Source organism: Dama dama, chromosome 4 (assembly GCF_033118175.1).
Source record: "Dama dama isolate Ldn47 chromosome 4, ASM3311817v1, whole genome shotgun sequence".
NCBI lineage: Eukaryota > Metazoa > Chordata > Mammalia > Artiodactyla > Cervidae > Dama > Dama dama.
In genome coordinates this window covers 24,574,767-24,594,082 of record NC_083684.1, presented here as the reverse complement: position 1 = coordinate 24,594,082, position 19,316 = coordinate 24,574,767, and the positions used below count along the sequence as shown (strand labels likewise).

The 19,316-nt window shown below is 53.5% G+C and overlaps 1 protein-coding gene across 4 annotated transcripts in view; it reads right to left on the bottom strand.

Annotated features, from left to right (window-relative positions):
- The window catches only part of ADCY7 (adenylate cyclase 7), a 61,116-nt gene extending 46,069 nt beyond the window's left edge, over nt 1–15,047 (bottom strand). Inside the window, exon 1 of one of the 4 annotated variants that reach the window (XM_061138469.1) lies at nt 15,005–15,047. The gene's annotated coding sequence lies outside the window, so the exon portion shown is untranslated. Of the gene's footprint in view, nt 1–719; nt 870–1,031; nt 1,216–1,978; nt 2,131–15,004 lie in introns of those variants that run through there. The other 3 variants (XM_061138466.1, XM_061138467.1, XM_061138464.1) reach the window with 3 other exon arrangements.
- Nucleotides 15,048–19,316: the final 4,269 nt, after the last annotated feature.

Below are 19,316 nucleotides of genomic sequence, written 5' to 3'. Positions count from 1 at the left end.
CGTGCCCAAGAACACAAGCCCCGCTGGGGCAAGAGCCCTGACGCAGCCCCGGCCACCCCAAGGTGGGGGCAGACAAGACCCTCCGTGAGGAAGGCTCGGCCCCACCGGCCCTCCAAAGCCAATCGGAGCTTGGACAGCTGCACTCCCCCCAGCAGCCCCTCCAAAGATGAGGTGCAGCGTCCCGACCCCCACGCCAGGCCTCAAATGCGGTGGCTCTCCCTGAGAGGCAGCGCACACGAATGGATGCCCTGGGGACCGACTCCCCGTGTGAGCCAGGACCAGACCTCGGGCTTCCCCTCCACAAACTGGGGGGACAGACAACACTACCACTCGGGGTGGCGGGGGTTGGAGGGGGTGGGTAGGCAGGGAATGCGTTAAACCAATAATTACAAACTGTAAAGGGGACGCACTTCCCCAAAGCAACATCAAGCCGGGCCTCTGTCTCCTCAGGAAAAGCACCTTCGGCTTTTTGGAAGCCCCGTTTTTGCCCGCAACCCCCCACCCCCACTGCACCAGCCCCCATCCCCAAAGGGCCCACAGGAAGCCTGGCTGTCCCCAGACCCACTGCTGGCAAAGAGACCCCACGACTGCCCTTCACCCCTACCCCCACCCCTGGGAAAACAGCCGCCAGCAAATAGTCACTTGTTTTCAGTGAGTTACCCCTGTAGACTCCCCCACGGAGTTCACACCTTCCCCAAGGAGGGCAGAGGCCTTACAACCTGAGAGTCCTCCTCCCCCACAGCCGGAGCCGCAGGAAAACTCCAGGAAGCCCAGGGCCCATCTGGAGGGGGGAGGCCCGCAGCCAGGTCAGAAAGGAGGGCGCTCGGATGAGCCTTCCAGACTCCGCACCCCCTGGACGCCCACGCTTCCTGTGGAGCCAATCCCACCACACTTCCTCTTAAGTCTCCCCGTTTCGTTTCTGTGTCTTCTTTAGCCCTGTCCAAGCCAAAAATACATGCATGAAGTCACAGGTCCTATTTACGGATATTTTTTTTTCCTCTTTTCTGAAATACATTAAAACGAACACCTACATTTTAAGCACGTTCACCCACATGGCTAAAACCATCTGAGGAGCAGGGCCCCCGCCCTGAGAAACGGTGGTCTAGTCACCCCTCACGTCGTCCCCTTTGCGTGTCTGTGGCGGAGAGAGCTGGTGACGGCCCACGGTCACCCAGCTATTGCAGGCAAAGCCAGTCTGGGCTGCGGCCGTCCGTCCAGGCCTTGGGGCCAGGGGGGTCTGTCTCCTGGAGGTCCAGCCCAGGGCTCCGCTTTCTCTCCCCCTCCCTGTCCCCTCCCTTAAGGGCTGGCCAGGGGCAGGAAGCCCGCAGGGCCTGCTGTCCTCACCCCCATGTGATGACACGGACAAGAGACGCTTGCTTTTGTCTGTGCACGTCTGTGCATGTTTGGATGAATGAGCAGAAAGAACCAGAAGGACCCACTCCCCAAGGTCCACACTGGGAGTTCCAGAGCTTTGAGTTGAGAGGACTTGGAGGGAAAGAGAGACTGTTCCATCCATTTTCTTGAGGCATCTTGGTTCTTTGTCTCTTGGGCACGTGTCACTTTCAGAGTGTGGTTTGGGTTTATTTCTTCTTTTTTTTTAATCTAACAAAATAAATTCATTTGCTCTTCCCCCGCTCACTTTGACTTTCACTGACAAAAGTAAAGTGTACTTGTAAATGTACAACGACAACCTTGAAGAGCAATGTGGACAGCTGAGAGTCTGTAGCTCACGGCAGTCTAGCTGGACCGAGACAAGTGACCACCACCACGGTCGTAACAGCAGCTTCTCGTCAGGCTGAGACACGTCAGTGGCCCTGTCCAGGAGCCCCCACACCTGGCCATCCAAAGCCTCCCCGACCTGCAGTCCAGCCCGTGTCCATCCACGCCCCGGCCAGGCCTGCCGGGTGGGGAGGGGTGCTGCCCAGGGGGACCCAGGCCTCTAGGACAGATGGCGCCCCATCCCCTCAGCCCTCTTTACCTGGCTTTCCTCCAGGGGCCCCCCAGCAGCTGGGCCAGGGGCAGAGCCTGCTCGGAGGTGGCCGTCGCCTGCCGCTCCTTGGCCAGCGTCCAGACTCGCACACGTGAAGGCTCCTTCCACCGGCTACCTAATGAGAGTGAGTCACATCTGGACCCACAACTTCCTGCTCTGGCGGTGGGAGCAACAGAAAGGCCAACGTTGAACCCTCAGCTCAGCGCCTCTCGGGGTGTGCGGGGCGGGGGCCCCCTCTCCCAGTCACAGCAAGAGTCCTCGCAGGAGTTGGAGGGAGCCGTCAGGCCAGGCTCCTGGCTCCAATGACCTCATGGAAACTGGAAGCTTCAAACTGGAACCATTTTCATAAAGTAAAAATAAAACAAGCACCCAAAGCCTGCATTAGAAGCCCAGCACCTTAATGAGCAATTCGAAGCAACAGAAGCCTGCCAGGGAGCCTCTTCCTGGCTCCACCTCTCACACAGGGCCCTGAGCCTCAGTTTCCCCACCCACACATCGAGGGGGCCTCATCCCTCTCGGAGAAGGGAAGGCCCAAGAGGTCAAAGGTCTCCAGTCTGGCTTGCCACCTCTCCATCTCACAGCTGCCCCTCCCCACCCCACCCCCACCCCCCAACCGGCTTGGAACCCCTATTCCAAAGAGTTTTCAAAGAACCTCAGCACTCCTGCATCCCTGGAAGCCACGAATCGAGCTCCAGTTTCCTCTTCCACTGCAGGCCTCAGCTTCCCTTCTGGAATGGTGGGGTGCTCAGCAGTGTGGCAGGAGATAGGAAGGGAGCTGGGCGCAGAGACGGCCCCAAACGGAGGGGGAAGCACCTCCCGGTCCGCAGGGAGTCCCCTGAACATGTGACACGGGGACCTGGGGTCATTTTCTACCTTGTATCCTGACAGTAAACCCTATTGTTCGGTAACAAAGAAGGGCGTGCTAAGTCGGTCAGTCAATCCCGACTCTTTGCAACCCCATGGACTGCAGCCCACCACGTTCCCCGGTCCAAGGGATTCTCCGGGCAAGAATACTGGAGTGGGCTGTCATTTCCTCCTCCAGACGAGAGGATGCAGCCCAATTTTCCCAGCCTCACCCTCCCCAGGTCTCCCCTCCAGCTCCTTCCCCAGAGGAGCCACTCTTCCCTGCTTCCCTGCCGGCCTGCTGCACCCGGAGCCCCAGTCACTGGTCACTCGGCACCCCACCCCTCACCCCAACTGCGAGATCCCAGCAGGCAGGACCTGGGGTCAGCATTTAAACACTGCTGTGTGCTGGGCACCAGGCCCAGCCTCGGGAGGAGGTCCTGCTATCATGCCCATTCTGTAGACAGAAAACTGAGACTCAGAGCACACACAGCTGAAAAAAAAAAAAAAAAACAATGGGAAGAGCCAGAATTACTCCACACCCAGTGCTTTCAATCACTCACATCATGACCCTCCCTGGAGACAGGCTGCTCCTGCTGGAGAAACTCCCCCCAAGGAGGGGCAGCTGTGGGCTTCCTCAGCCTAGGGCAGGGGAGGCTGGTTTCTGGCACAGCCCGCCCCTCTCCGCTCACTCTCCAACACCCCCGCTTCCTCCCTGTGGGCAGGACCCTGTTGGGGTGCTGGGGACACAAGCCTGACGTGCACACAGCCCCCTGCCAGGCAAGCTCCGGGCTGAGATGTGCCCACCGCTGACGCGGCACAAAGACCTGGGAGGGCATCCTTGAAGGCGAGATGCCGAGACGCGCGGTCCAGAGCTCCCGGGAGAGAGACCTCACCCGCCCAGAGGGGGAAGAGGCCCACGACAGGGCGTCTCAGGCCAGGGAGACGGCCTAGCCAGTGCCTGGCTGGTGAGTGGGAGCCCCCAGCCCTCACACGAGAGAGTGGCAAGGACGCGAAATGGTGGGCAAGACGGAATAAAACTGCAGCGAAAACAAGCAGACACGGTTGGCAGTCGGCCAAGAGACAAATAACGCTGAGCAAATAGTTTGGCCCCATCTGACAAACCCAGATGTCAAGCCCTTCCCCCTAGGGAAGAAAGCCCATAGCACCCCAGGCAGATGTCTGAGAGGGACTGCAGACATGGAAACCATCCATACGCCAGTCACCACACCCTAGAGGAGCCCTGGGAAGGGTCCCAGCAATCAGGCTAGTGATTCACTCTCATGACAGTCCGTCCCATGAATACGGCATGAAGAGGCTGAGAGCTCTACAATCAGAGTCCCCATCGAGGGACCTTGGCCCAGTTACATTACCTTGGCCCATCGTAAAGTCAGGATGACGTCATCCAACTCCGTGGGAGGCTGTGAGGGTTAAGTGAGAAACATGTGTAGTGCACACAGTAAATGCTCAATTATAGCTGAAGACGAGGAAGGCCAGACTGAGGGTCTTCTCTAGATCCTGGCTCTACTGCACGTCTGCCCTGGTCAAAGACCTTCCATGGTGTCTTGGTATCTCCTGAGTCAAATCCTGGCTCCTCCTCTTGACCCACACCCATGCCTGGCCCAAGTCATCTCTCCAGCCTGATCTCCCATGACCCCACAATCCAGCTGCCTCACCCTGCCATGCCCTGGCTCAGGCCTTTCTGCCACTTGGGGTTAAAATGCTACTCATCCTGCCAAGACAAGGACAAATGCTACCTTTCCGGAAGCAATGTCCCATCATCACCTCCTCTGGACCACAGGGCTCTCCTCAGAGGATACACACTGCCACATTCCTTCCACAGCTTCCACGTCCAGTAACAGCTTCCTGTTCCTACGGGGAGTCAGCCCTTCTGGTCTGGGTCCACTGGGGAATGGGCAGGTGACTCAAAATGCTCAATTCTGGAACTTTTGTAGGAATTCAATGGAAGAAAAAAAAAGATGCTCTCATTTCACGAGGCTGGGAGAATAAGAGTTGGAAGCTGCAGGCACCACGGTGGTAGGCAGCCCCAGTGTCCCTTGCCTCCTGGTGTCCACACCCTTGTATGCTGCCCTCCCACATTACCTGGGTGACCAACAAAATACTGCAGACATCACATGCTTGCCTTCTGATGTCATGAAAGATACTGCGGCTTCCACCTTGCTCCCTCTGGGATTAATCACTCTAGGGGAAGCCAGCCAGCATGTCATGAGGACCCTCGAGCAGTCCTGTGGTGAGAAAGCGGGACTCCTGCCCACAGCCAGCATCGACCTGCCACCCACACGACTGAGCCACCTCGGAAGCACATCCTCCAGCCCCCGTCAAGACTGGACTGATATACTGTCACTGAAGCACCCCTACCTGACCGGGAGTGACGGGGTGTAAGGGGTCACCTCTTCTCTTCCAGCAGAACACCGCCCCCCTCACCCCCAACACTAGGTACTCAAGAGGCCTTTGTGGCATTTCTGCCAAATTGATCTGCCCCCCGAGTCTTCTAACAAGAATGCAGAGCAGAAGAACAGAACCCACTCTCTGCAGACAGCAGCACTCACTCGCCTGGGAAGACAGAGCAGCCTGGCCCAGTACTGGCATCAGATCTGCCGGCCGCCCCTCCTTCAGGCCCTCAGCTCTTCCATGCTCTGGGCCAGGGGGACCGAAGTGAGATCCCCAAGGAGACAGCCTCGCTGGGACAGGCACAAGCTTGTGGTCCTGTCACTCACCCGCCTCCCAGATGGGACTTTTCACACTGCTGGGTTGGGGCCTGGGGGGGTTGCATTCCAGTGCAGCCACTCACCTCCGGCGCCTCTGCCTTCATCTCTTCCCGGTTAACTGCAGACTCAGAGATGAGCTAAGATCCCTTCCCTGCCCAGGCGGGAAACGTGGAGATGCTCTGGCTCCCTCCTTCACTTACATCCTCCAAGTTACAAGATGGAACAAGGGCCCTCACTCCTAATCAGTGGTGGTCCTAAGGGTTGACGTGGGGTGAGCCACCAAACCACTCCAAAAAAACACATGTGCTAAGAAGTAAACAGCATCTTTGCTCCCAAAGTCAGCTCCCTGGGCCACTGTCCCGCCTGTGTAGAGATCTAGACAGCTGCTGCTTGTCCCAGGTCCAACGCCAGACAAGGAAAGATGAACAACCCTGCATCCTGTTGGTGGCACAGCCTACCAGAAGGCAGGGGGCTGGCTCCCATGACCGCCCGCCCCCCCCCCCCCACCCCCGGCCCCAGCCCCAGCCTCTGCCAGGCCTCTGGGACAGGACTTTGGACAAGGAAAGGGGTAGGCCGGGTCACAGGGTGTTGAGCAACTGCAGAGAATCCTAAAAGAACAGATGTGAAAGCAGCTACCCTGCCAACCAAAAGTCCTTATTTCCTTTGAAAAACTTGGCAGCTGGGCTACACCCGCAGCCGCCTGTCCTTCCCCACACCCTGCCTGGTGTGAAACACTGAGCAACAGGGAGAAAGACCACGTCCCTCCCCAGATCCTGGGGAGGAAGTTACGGAGATGCCACAAGGTGAAAACAGACCAGAGGGTGATGTTCCACCTTTCATTTAACAGTATCACAGATGCATACACGTGTGTGTGTGTGTCTGTGTGTGTGTATTTTTTTTTAACACAAGAAAGTCTGAAAGGATAGACTCCAAGTCTTAGGAGTTATCACTAGGTGATAAAATTCAGCACAGTTTTAATTTCATACTTTTCTTGTTTATGCCTGTTTTCCAATTTTCTCTAATAAAAATATACTACCCATGTAATTAAAAGATTCATAGGGAAAAGCAACTACTATGGAAAAAAAGCAGGAATAAGGAAAAACAATGGCCTGAGACTGGAAGTTCTCCACTCACTCAGCACCACTTGTAACCAGGTGAAAAGGGAAGGTTTTTATGATAATGAAAAATACTACTATCTCAAAGCCATTGAAGATTACAAAAAGAGGCTGTCCCAGACAATGCAAGCCTCCCAGCAGAAGTTTGCAACCCCCTCTCCAATGTGCTCTTGCGGTGGCATGGGGGCAGGGTGGGCGTGTGCTGTAAGTCACTCAGTCGTGTCCAACTCTTTGTGACCCCATGGACTGTAGCCCAGCAGGCTCCTCTGTCCATGGGATTCTCCAGGCAAGAACACTGGAGTGGGCTGCCATTTCCTACTCAGGGGTGGGGGTAGTTGAAGCTAAAGTAGATCAAGGCTGGAGACACAACTATCAATTTATAGGAGGTTTGGTGGATAAAGACTATGTTGATCATTATAGAGAGCTCAAAAAAGCAGAACATCTGGCACAACAGAGAGAATGAATGAATATCAATACTACAGATGAAAGAAGACTTGAGAAAGATATCAACCCATTAAAGATATCCCATTACGTAGACCTCATTTGAATTCTGATTTTAAAAACTAAAATTTTTTCTAATTTTATTTTTGACCTGTATGAAACAATTGGAAACCTGAACACAATACACTGACTGGGTAGCTATAATTTTAAAGAATATTGCTAAGTTTTAGATGTGGAGATAATACTGTGTTTTTTTTTTTCTTTTTTTTTATTCCTCCTTTTTTAGGAATATAAACAAGAACACTTCCTCAGCATGCAGGTTCTGTTCCAGATCACTGCAATAAACAAATATGTCAACAAGGTGAGTCACACAAGTTTTTTGGTTTTCCAGTGCATATAAATGTTATGTTTACACTAGACTGTAGTCTGTTAAGTGTGGAACGGCATTATATCTAAGAAACGTACATACCTTAATTTTAAAATACGTTATTGCTAAAAAATGCAGACCATCACCTGACAAGACAAGGTGGCCACAAGCCTTCAATTTGTTTAAAAAAAAAAGAAAGAAAGAAAAACACACAGAGAGAATTTACCTACAAAGCACAATAAAAGGAGGGATGGCTGTACTACCATTTTCACAGATGAAGCGATATGAGGTCTGGAAGGGGGAAGTGTGTGGGAGCAGAGATGACTCCAGGGTGGCTCAGAGCTGGAAGCCGTGGCATCTAGGGGCTGAGTATGTGTGGGCAGGCATGCTATTCTGTCTTCCTTCGTGGGTGTTTCGTTTTTCCATAATGAAATGCTGAAACACGGTCACTGTCAGAGCTCTGGCATCTGCTCTCTCATCTGAGTCTCACTCAGAGCAGGTATCATTTCCAGCCCCTTCCTACAGATGAAAAATGTCCCCCCCGCCCCCAGGGAGTCTCAGAGCTGGAAACACAGAAGCAGTCTCAGCCCAGCTCCCTGGAAGGGGGTGGGGGAGAGCTCGCTACCCGATCCCCCAAATCGTAAGGATGCACTCCTGACCTGAAACCCGAGCATGGGCACAGACGACCCCAGGCCCCTCTGCGGAAGCAGAACAGGCTGCAGGGTTGCAGGCGCCACCACCATGGACCAGCCCGGCGCGCAGGCCACCTTCTTCGCCTCCACCTCCACCCGCCTCCCCACCAGGAGCTTAAAGGCTTCCAGTGCCAGCCTGGACGGCGGCACCTTAACCCCTCTCCTGGCAAAGCCCTCCAGTGGGCGCCCCTCCCTGTCTCATCCTCTGACCGCAAAGCAGTTTATGGAGGAGGGGGGCACTCTTGGCGCCCAAGACCTCCACGCCCCCAGACAGAGCCCTACCGCAAACCTGCATCCAGCCTTCAAGGTGAGAAGTGGACCCGTCTTAATTCACCCTACAGAAAAGAATCCCTAATGTGTACAAAGACTTAGCTATGGGCTCCTTAGCGCAGAGATCTAACTGCAGAACGACTGCAGAAAACCTAAGTGTCCAGCAAGAGGGGGGCTGAGAAAACCAGTCAGGGTCCCTACTATACCAAATGCTGGGATGAGCCCAATACGTCTCTGGGAAACCCAACACCTCTACTCCCAAAGCCTGGAAGTAAGCGAGACACAGTAAGAAACGTGATACTCATTTTTCTTCTTCTTGTCACATGTTTAAAAAAAAACAAAAACCAAGAAATCATCTGGAAAGACTACACCAGTGCACTAATGGGTTACATTAATGAGTACAGATTCTGGTTTATCTCCCCCACTTAACTGCTTAGGTTTTTCTGCTTTTTAATAATAAATGAGTATTACTTCTGTAATTAACACAAAATCCAAGCCATCTGAAAATAAGAAATGAGCTGATCCTCTCATCCTCCCCAGGAACACAGCTCAGGGTCCTGGCCCAGGAGGCAGGAGCTGCCTGGCTGTGTGGGGCTTCCCCTCAAGGTCACCCTGCCTCTCTGAGCCTCAGTTTCCCCATCTGTCAGACACCAACCCCACCAGGTGAGCCCCTCCCGCCTGGCCACGGGGCCTGTCCCCTCCTCTGTGAGATTGGGGACAGTAAGGCACACCCACAAGGCCACAGGAACACCTGTCCAGCCTGCTCGCCCCACTCTCTGTGGCCCAGAGCCCTCACTCCCAGCCATTGCTCATTCCTCTGCCTCTTGGGAAGCAGGGGCATCAGAGGCCAAACGTGGCGTGAAACAGTCCTCACAACCACATCCCCAGACCCCCACCTGCTCGAGGCTGACTTGCCAGCCTGCAGTCCTCTGACCGCCCTTCAGGGGGGCAGTACAGCCCCATTTTACAGAGGAAGACCCAGAGACTCAGAGAAGAGAAACAATCACCCACCTACATACACCAAACCAAGATGAAGACTGCACCCCGGGGGCCCTTCTGGGAGTTCCCCCTACACCCCCACCTCATGGGGTATCAGCAAACCACCCTGTACCCCTTCTGAAGAGCCAGGAGCACTGCTGAGGCTGCAGTCAGGACGGAGGGGAGACTAGGAACTCAGGACACAGCAGGCGGGAGCTACAAACCTCCAGGCTCCTCCTCCGCCTGCCTGCAGCCCCCGGCCTCTCCCCACACACCTAGCAGGCGCTCAAGTATAGGCTGGGCCAAGGAGGTGCCATGCTGCACCCACTGCATGGGGGAGCGGGTTGGGGAGGGGAGAACCCAGGGCGGGGCATCAGGAGGGAGGGGAAGAGCCCAGCCTCCAGGCCTGGCACCCTGGGATCAGAGGTACACGGGCACTCCCCTCAGACAGCGAACTCAGAGCCCCCAGAGGCCAGACGGACATCAACCAGTGAGGCAGGTTGGCTGGCTGGGCACCAGGGCAAATGGGAAGCTCTGTGTGAGGACCATCTGCTGCCAAGCTTCACCCAGTAGCTGCCCCAGAGGAGTGTGGCCAATGCTGCAAGCCTTCTGAGTTATCAAAGGAAGTCATAAATCTGGGTTTTTACAGAAACAGACTCACAGACCTGGAAAATAAACTTACAATTCCCAAAGAGAAGAGGGGGTGGGTAAATTAGGGGTATCGGATTAACGGGGCACTTCCCTGGTGGCTCAGTCGTAGAAGAACCTGCCTGCAATGCAGGAGACCACCTGCAATTCAGGAGATTTGTTCAATCCCTGGGTCAGGAAGATCCTCTGGAGAAGGAAATGGCAACCCACACTAGTAGTCTTGCCTGGAGAATTCCATGGACTAAGGAGCCTGGCAGGCTGCAGTCCATTGGGTTGCAAAGAGTTGGACATGAATTAACAACTTCATTTTGTTTGTTTGTTTGTTTTAGGATTAACAGATATACACTACTATATATAAAATAGATAAGCAAGGATTTTCCACATAGCATGGGGAACTAGATTCAATATCTAGTAATAATCTGAAAAATAAATACATATTAAAATTTATATATATATAACTACAAATATATTACATATATATAACTGGAAAAAAAAAGAAATCTGGGTTTTTACATAAAATCTCAGAGTTTCAGATGCTGGTGATTAGTCCAAAATAAATTTCAAGCAGTTATCCTATAGATGCTCTGGACTAATGCTGTGTGGCCCTGAGCAAACCACTTAACCTCTCTGAAATTCAACTGTCATCTGTAAAGTGGAAAAATAGCCCAGGGTATTGTAACAAGGAGATAAGATACACTTTATCCATATTAATGATAATAAAAAGCAACAGTAACAATTGCAGCTAAATTCAATGAGTGCCAGGCACTAAGTAACATGCCTTAATGTGGTTTCATTCAAACTATTAGGCATTTTTTTAACCTTGTATTTTGAAATAGTTTCAAACTTTCAGAAAAGTTACATGAAAACTACAAAGAACTCTCCTATACTTTAATTCAGATTTGCCTATTTGTATCATTTTTGTTTCACTTTTTTTATGTCTATACATATGTTTCTCTTTAATATTTGAGAGTGGGCTGCTTATAGATACAGTGAACTTCTAAATATGTCAGTGCACATTTCCTAAGAACAAGGCCCTATATTTGGTCCTTAATATTAATTTGGTTATTTAATATTAACACACTATAATCTATAAGTGTGAGTCGCTCATTCGTGTGTCTTTGCAACCCCATGGACTGTAGCCCACCAGGCTCCTCTGTCCATGGAATTATCTAGGCAAGAATACTGGAATGAGTTGCCATTTCCTTCTCCAAGGGATCTTCCTGACCCAGGGATCAAACTCAGGTCTCCTGAACTGCAGGCAGCTTCTTTACAGTCTGAGCCTAATCTACAGCCCATTATCTAAGTTCATCAGCTGTCCTAATAACGTTCTTTATGCAATTTCTTTCAGCACAGATTCATACATTGCATTTGGTTGTCATGTCACTTTGGTCTCTCTTAATCAGGAGCTGTTCCTGACTTTTGAGATAAGTATTCTTATTCCATCTTCTTTTTATCGATAAGAAATGGAAGTTCAGAGAGGTTGAAGCACCTGTCCAAAGTCACACAGCTAGGAAATGTTAAGCTTGGACTCAAGCCCAAGAGATTCCCTCCAGAGTCTGTGTTCTTGTCCTCCAGGCATAAAAGCTTGCAAATACTAGCCTTTGTTGTTAATAACTGAAAACAGTGCCTCTCTGCAAACAGGTGGATGGCCGCTCATCGCCACCTCACTCAGCAGGTGGTCATTAACTGAAGGGGTGGCCTCCTGTGCACACACTGGGTGGACCTCCCACTGCCAGCTCCCCACACCTGGCAATGGCCCTGGCCTAATGCCCACCCTAACCTGAGAGGCCCCATTTAGCTCCCTCTATACAAGCTGGGCAGTGGAGAGCTGGAAGGACCACGGCTCCTGCCTTTTTTTTCCCCCTGTTAAAGTGACAGTCAAGGTTCAAATGCCCATGTCCAAAAATCTAAGGAAGACAAACACCCCAGGGGCAGAGCCTGAAATCAAAAGGGCCCCCAAGCCATGCCCCTGGCGCACACCACCCCTGGGGTCACTTGTCCAAGAGGGGACTGAGCGTGTCCCAACATACATGACAGAGTTGACTGGAGAGAAGGGTTTATAGGAAGAAGGAAGAGCAAGGGCTAGAGGTGGGAGTGGAGTTCTCACCACAGGGAGCAGAGAGGACTTGGGACTCCTGGGCATCATGCAGCCTGTGTTACAGGCAGAGAGGAGCAGGAGGCTGTGGGCTGATCATGCTCAGGAAATAAAACTCAGCTTCCTCAGTGAGGACCCCCAGAGATGTGGACTCATCCACTCTTCTCTGGCCAAAGCCCCTGCCCCCAATTCCAACCCAATTCCAGGCGGCATCCGCTTAGGAAACCACTCTTTGGCTCCCAGATGGGTGTGGCTCAGGGCTGGAAGCTGCCACCAACCTTGCCTCCATCACTTCTGGCTCCTGTCCACCCACCAGCCAGGCCCCATCAGACAGCTCTCCAATGGTCAGTCGTGAGCCACAAATACCAGCAGACTCGCAGCAGGAGAGGTGATGCTGCCAACAAGAAGCTTTGCAACAGATCCAAGTGTCGTCTACTGCCTGAGTTCCAGGCCACTCTAGAGGCTAATTTGTGCTGAAATATCTCAAAATCCTGGCACCTTCCTTTTGCACACCCTATTAAATTGGGAAGTTTACAGACCTCACCTGCAAGCCCAATTCAAAGTTTTAGAAGCTAGAACAGCTCTTGAAACACTTCCAGAACAAACAAAAAGAAAGTTTTGCTTTTCTTCTTCACCGTAGGCAATGTTGAAAATACAGAAAGCATGAATAAACAAGAAAAGGATCTATTAACAGACCTCTCCCCCAAAGATATTGCAATGAAGACTCCTCCATCTATCCTTCTAGACAGATGGCCTGCCTGCTCTGTGAGCCTCTCTCCACAGAGGTGTTTGGGACTAAACTGTAACACTCTGTCACCCCTATTGGCCAGCAGGCGTCTGACTGCAGGGACCACATCTAACTCGCTTTTCTGCCTCCTGCCCAGGCAGGCCATTCAAGGTTCCCTTGCTGGAGTTGCCATGGAGGCTATGTAAGTCTTTATCCCCCCATTAGCAGTCCCTCTGAGCCCAGTTACAAAAGAAGGGGATCCAAAAGGTAGGGTCAGTAGTAAAACCCCAGAGCACCCCCCAGTGGGGGTCAGGAACAGGAAGAAGCAAGAGTTGGGCAGGTAGGTGGACAGGCAATATGTTTCACTCTTGCGGGGGATTTAACGGGCCCACTTGAGACTGCCTGGGGGTGGCATCAGGCTCCTAATGGGTACTCCACCAGAACCAGGCCAAAACTGGACAGGAAGACTAGAAGGCCAGGCCCTTCTAGTCCCCACTCCAGGCCTAACTTGCTACAAGCCCTTTGATGACTTCCGCTTTCCCACTCATTGATCATTCCTGTCCTAACTCACAGGATCAAACGGTACAAGGGACATGCCACGGCTCTGTAAGCCATCTGGCCTCAGAAATTGGAACTCTCTCACCTCTTCTCGCCTTCCTCCATAAAAGGCCCAAGAACAACCATGCTTGAAAGCCCGAGGGCATCAAGGGCTGAGGAAGAAGATCCAGCCACTGAGGACCCTAAACATTCAGCACAGGGGAGGCAGATCCAAAAGGCCGCCCGTAGACCCAGCTCGCCACTCCCATGAGGCCTCCTCACTCCACTAGGGATCTCCCCTCACAGTTCCAGGTCCACAGTGGGACACGCTCCCCTCTCCTAGAAGGGCACCTGCCCACGTGGGAAAGCAGTGACTGAATGCCAGAGGCCCTCCTCTCAGGGCACAGAGCCCCAGCTTGCCAAGTCCCCTCAGCTTCACACCCTGAGACCATTGCAGTCCTGCTGGTCATTCATTCATTCCTGTTTCTGTGGAACATCATCCTGGACCAGGCCTGAGGCTTCAGCAAGCCATGAGGGCCCTAAATCTAAGGCCAGTCCAGATGTGGCCATTCCAGACACAACCCAACCTCTAAGGACACCTGTGGCCCTCACCTTAAAGGCTCCACTTGTAATGAAAGGGCCCCAACTCTCATTTTCCAGCTTTGGCTCTTGGCCGCAAAAAGAACAAGCGTTCTTGGCCTTTGGGAAAGGCGATCCAAGATATAAACCAGCAGAGAGAACAACTAGAGCCCACACTGAGAAAGCCTCCAGCATTTCACCCCCAACCAGGGATCATTAGCTTCCCTTTCACGTGAAAGTTTCTGTCTTGCCAGCTCTCCATCTACACACCGCCCGGGCCCCCCACAGGCAAGGGGGTCCTGCTCACTGCTGGCTGTAGCTGGACGGCTTCCAAAGCCAGCCCTTAGTCTTGCCCTTACCTGAGTTTTCTCTCTAAATTATTTCTTACTTTAAACAGAACACACTGATCTTCCAGGGGCCCCTGCCTTGTCAGAGCCTAGGAAACCCGACAAACCAGCCCCTCTTTTCCATCATAAGCCAGTGGGCATTCCAACAGAGCCGTCGGAGGGTGCCGGACCCAGGGGGGCACAGAGCCATGCCCCTCAGTGAGGTCTCAGTCTGTCATTTGGGGAGTGGAGTTGGGCCCCAGTTCCTGCGCTGGGGTCCTGTCTGGGCCAGGGTCTCCCCCGGAGTACCTGACCGAGGGGGACGTCCGAGAAGACCCACCCCAAGCTCGGGCCGGAGAAAGAGCAAGACCTGGGTGGGGGCGACTCTGCGGGCAAGTTGCTGGCGGAGGGGTGGGGGTCGCGCCTGTCCCGGCTCCCGAGACGGGGAAAAGGCAGGCCGAGCGCGGGGCCCGGCTGCAGCCGCCTCGGCCCACACCCACCCCTCCGTCTGGGTGCGGCCCCAGCAGGCGGGAGGCGAGGACGCCGCAGGCGCGCCCCCCACGCCCGCGCCCCGCCGCGCGGGGGTCCGAGGACCCGACGGGCGGCCGCGCGTCCCCTCGGCCCGGCCGGCCGCGCCTCTCCCCGCCGGGCGCCGGCGCGCGCTCACCTGCCGGCCCGCTCCGCTCCGAGCGGCTCCCGCTCCGGCCGCTCCGCCGCCCGAGTGGCCGCGCCGCCGCGGGCCGGATCGCGCGGTGCGGGCGGGGGCGGCGGAGCGGCCGCAGGCGCCCCCCGCTGGCCGCCCGGCCCAGCCCCGAGCCCGCGACCTCGCGGCCGGGAGGGAGCGCCGCGTGCCGCCGCCCTGCCCGGTTTCCCCCAGACACGCTGAAAACGCGCAGACATCCCACGGCCGGCGCCCGCCTGCCCACGCGGGTGTGGGAGTCGGCGGCCAGGCGCCCTGGGAACGCGGGCAGGAAATAAAACCTTCTCCAAACCCATTTTCTTCCTCAAAGCCACGCACGTGTCTGGACGCGCCAGGTGCAGCCCCACCTCCCCAGAGGGAAACACTTTCTAGCAAACTCTTTCAGCTGTTTCTGCTCCGATTTCCCACCCCACCCCCACTAGCAACGCCCGTTTCTAGAAGGATCCATCGACTGCGGTCGGGTACCCTCCTGCCAAGATGAGGGAAACGAGTCGCAACCTACTGTTTCATTCGGGCCTTCAACTCCTAGGGGGTCCGGAGGTCCGAGCCGCCCCAGCGCCCGGGCGAGTCTGGCCTTTGTTGGACTGCTTCTCTGGCACCAGGAAGACCAAGCCTGCCTCAGAAAGTAGTTGTCCTCAGAAAGTAGGTGTCGTAACCCCGTCATGACCCCACTCACCGCTGCTGACAACCCAGGGTGGGGCCCCAGAGCTGGCAGCAAAAAAATAAAAAATAAAAAAGAAACGCTGTTCTGTTTCCAAAGCGCCAAGGCTGGGAGAGCAAGAAAACCCTCCTCTTGAGTCACCGCTGGGAGGGACAGAGGAGGCTGACTGAAGGGGTAATCAAGATCAGGAGGGCATTTAGCTCACAGACCTGCATGAGTTTCTCTCTTCCCACTTGTCCAAAGGGCCCTTATGCCCACCGTGGAACCTGGGGGGTCCCGTTTTGCTGAGAGTAATCACGTAAACCCCTGTTATACCCATATCTCAGGTCCAACCTCAGAGGCCAGAGCCCCACAGGAAAGATGCCTAGGAGTCTGCAACTGAACGAACCCCAGGTGATCCCATGACAAGCCGGTTGATGAACTGTCGTCTACTTGGGACCGTGTGATGGAATCCTGGAGTCAGGTACCCGGAGGTAACCTCACGGGGAAGAAACCCTGGGATCAACAGCCTTGATCCCACAGTGGACTCAGAACCCAGCCCAGAGGCCACCTACTTTGGAACAATTATGAGGAATCAGATGATGGGACGCTGGAAGGTGATGTCCATTTCAGGGGGCGGGTAAGAAGATCCCCGCTGAGCCTTCTGTCCATCAGCAGCAAGCCCTGCCTGGTTCTGCCCAGAGGCGGGCACCGCCTCGGGCTCCCACAGCCTCTGGGTGTCCAGACCGTGGCCCCTGGCCTTCTGGGCTGGCTCGCTGACAGATCACTGCTGCTTCCCCAGGGCTCAAAGGGAAAGATCTTCCTAGCGGCTGGGACTTCCCTCCACAGGAAATGGGAAGCCGGGGCAGGCAGCGCAGACCTAATCCTCAGCAGAACCAGCTCAGGCCCCGAGTGCCACCTCCTGCAGCCCCTCCCCTGCCACCACTCAGGAAGTGAGGGGACCCACCTGTTTGCCCCAAGGCCTCGGAAACAGTGAGTGCCTCTGCCCTGGGGCAGTGCGTTCCCTAGAGAGCGAGGCGGAGCCCTGGGCATCCGATGATCCAGCTGGGGCTTGTTGTCAGCAGTCTCTCCACAGGCCTTCAGCTGGAAGCCTTCAGCCCCTCACTGTGTGTGTGGGGTGGGGGTGGGGGTGGGGGTGGGGGGCAGGGAGCTATTCTACGACCTCCCACCCTTTCGTGTGTGTGTGTGTGTGTGTGTGTGTGTGTGTGTGTGAGATCTTTATGCAACTCTATGACCAATTCTGTGTGTGTGTGTGTGTGTGATCTTTATGCAACTCTATGACCAATTCTCTTGACAGCAAACAGGAAAGGAGAGCTGGAGAAAGTGAGTTAACCACGATGCCTGTCTCAGTGCTCACCAAGAACTGCCAGGATAGTTCTGTCATCCCGTCAGTGCTGCGGTCACCTCAGTGGCCTTCTTGCATCCTAAGTCCTCAGTCAGTGAGTCACAAACTGTGGCCAGCATGAGAATGCCCAGAGGCCTAATGAAAACACACACTGCTGGGCCCAGCTTTGAGTTTCAGATGCAGCAGTTCTGGTGTGGCCACCAAGTTTTACCTTCTACCCAGCTCCCTGGGTAGGGTTCCCCCAGAGGCTCAGCAGTGAAGAATCCCCTCAGAAAGGAGGAGATGAGGGTTCCATCCCTGGCTTGGGAAGATCTCCTGGAGAAGGAAATGGCAACCCACTCCAGTATTCTTGCCAGAAAAATCCCATGGACAGAGGAGCCTGGCGGGCTGTGGTTCACGGGGCCCCAGAGTCAGACACATGCACAGCTCCTGGGTGATGACGACGCTGCTGGTCCTCCTGCCAGCCTGTGTAGTAAGGTCCAAGGCACTGGTCTCCAAATATGGGTGGATCCTATTCCCAGAGATTCTGGTCCTGGGGTGGGTCTGTGAACATGCATTAGTAAAAACCCCCACATGAGTTTAGTTCGTGCCAAGGATGGCACTTGAAATCAGAAAGGGAAGGAATGGCTTCATCAATACATAGTATTGGATGAACTGGCTGCTACTGAGGCAGAATTATAATTGATATGTAGCACCTCTTGTTATTGTTTAGTTGCTAAGTTGTGTCCAACTCTGAGACCCCATGGACTGCAGCTCACCAGGCTCCTCTGTCCATGGGGATTCTCCAGGCAAGAATACTGGAATGGGTTGCCATTTCCTTCTCCAGGGGATCTTTCCAACCCAGGGGTCGAACCTGCATCTCCTACATGGTAGGTAAAGTGGATTCTTTACCACTGAGCTACCTGGGAAGCCCAAAAGGCCATATAGTATATTCTAAATTGTAAGGATAAATGGAACTCACACCATACTAAAAGAGCAGTAACAACAATAGTCAACCAATAGATTCAGGATCTTTGTGCATGAAAACGAACTTTACAAAAGAAGGTACTTTAGTAATTTTGGATTGGAGAAGCCTGCATAGTAAGTCAAATCCACAAAGAAAGGGCTGCAGTTAAAAGTTGAATGTCTCTGTCCAGGTGAGTGGGTCTCCAAATGTCCACATCAAGTATTTTTGTGATTTTAATTATCCATAGTGTTGAAAACACATTTGTCTGACAAATCCCTCTAATTGCACCAGGGGCAGTGTCCCTACCCCGCTCCAACCACTGCCCCCACCCCCCCCCACCCCTCCGCCCCGGGCCAGCGTCTGCTGCTAGAAAACCATCAACATTAGTTGCCTGAATGAATTCCTGTCGTAGACAATAGTTCAGGGGCCTTGTTTCACTCGTGTAGGGAGAGGAAGATTCAAAAACCTAAAATAAATCACTACAGTAGAAGCTATGATTTGCCTATCTCAGCAAACTCAACCTTTCTCCTTATCAGGCTGGGCAGGACAGCACACAAGTTTCCTGAGGTTGGTGCTTGTCATTTCAGACCTGGTCCAACTTCTTCACTCATTACAACGTGGAGCAGCGTCCGCCTTCCCAGCCAGATGGTCCTTGTTACTTACCCCTAAGGAAGAAGGAGCTTTCTTCCTATCCTCACTCCCCTTAGCAGTCTTGCCATGGACAGATGCCCTGTGAGTACCTGTGTACGGGCTGTGTGAATATCCATTTTTAATTAGAAAGGGGAAATGTACTTCACAGTAGAAAAATGAAACAATCCAAAGATGAGAAGGATTGAAATGCCACTCCCTGAGATAACTCATTCTCAAGGTTTGGGATACAGTCTCTTACACCCTTCTCCTTGGTAACCCAATTTTACATTAGAAAACTTGCCAGGTCAAATCATTATTCTGTACCCTTTAGACTTTCACAGCGCGGTATGTCAGTTGTATCTCAATAAAATTGAAGGGGGAAAAAAGTGGTCAGAAAAGATGGTAGATTGAACCCATTGCTTACTGCTGCCTCCTCAAACCTGCTAAAACAGCAATGAAAGCATTTTTTAAGTCCCATAAGAATGAAGAAAATGAGACGGGAGGTAGGGAGTACGGATTTTGAAGGTGAAAAGCAGACAGACCAGTAGTACTGACTTAGCAGACATGAGAAACTGGATCTTCCCTTGGCAGTTGGGAAGATGAAGACTCAATCCCAATTATACTGGGATAAGCTCCAAAGTCTTGAAAAGTGGAAGTGCCAAGTATCTCAGGAAGCAGGACAGAGCTCAAGTAAAGA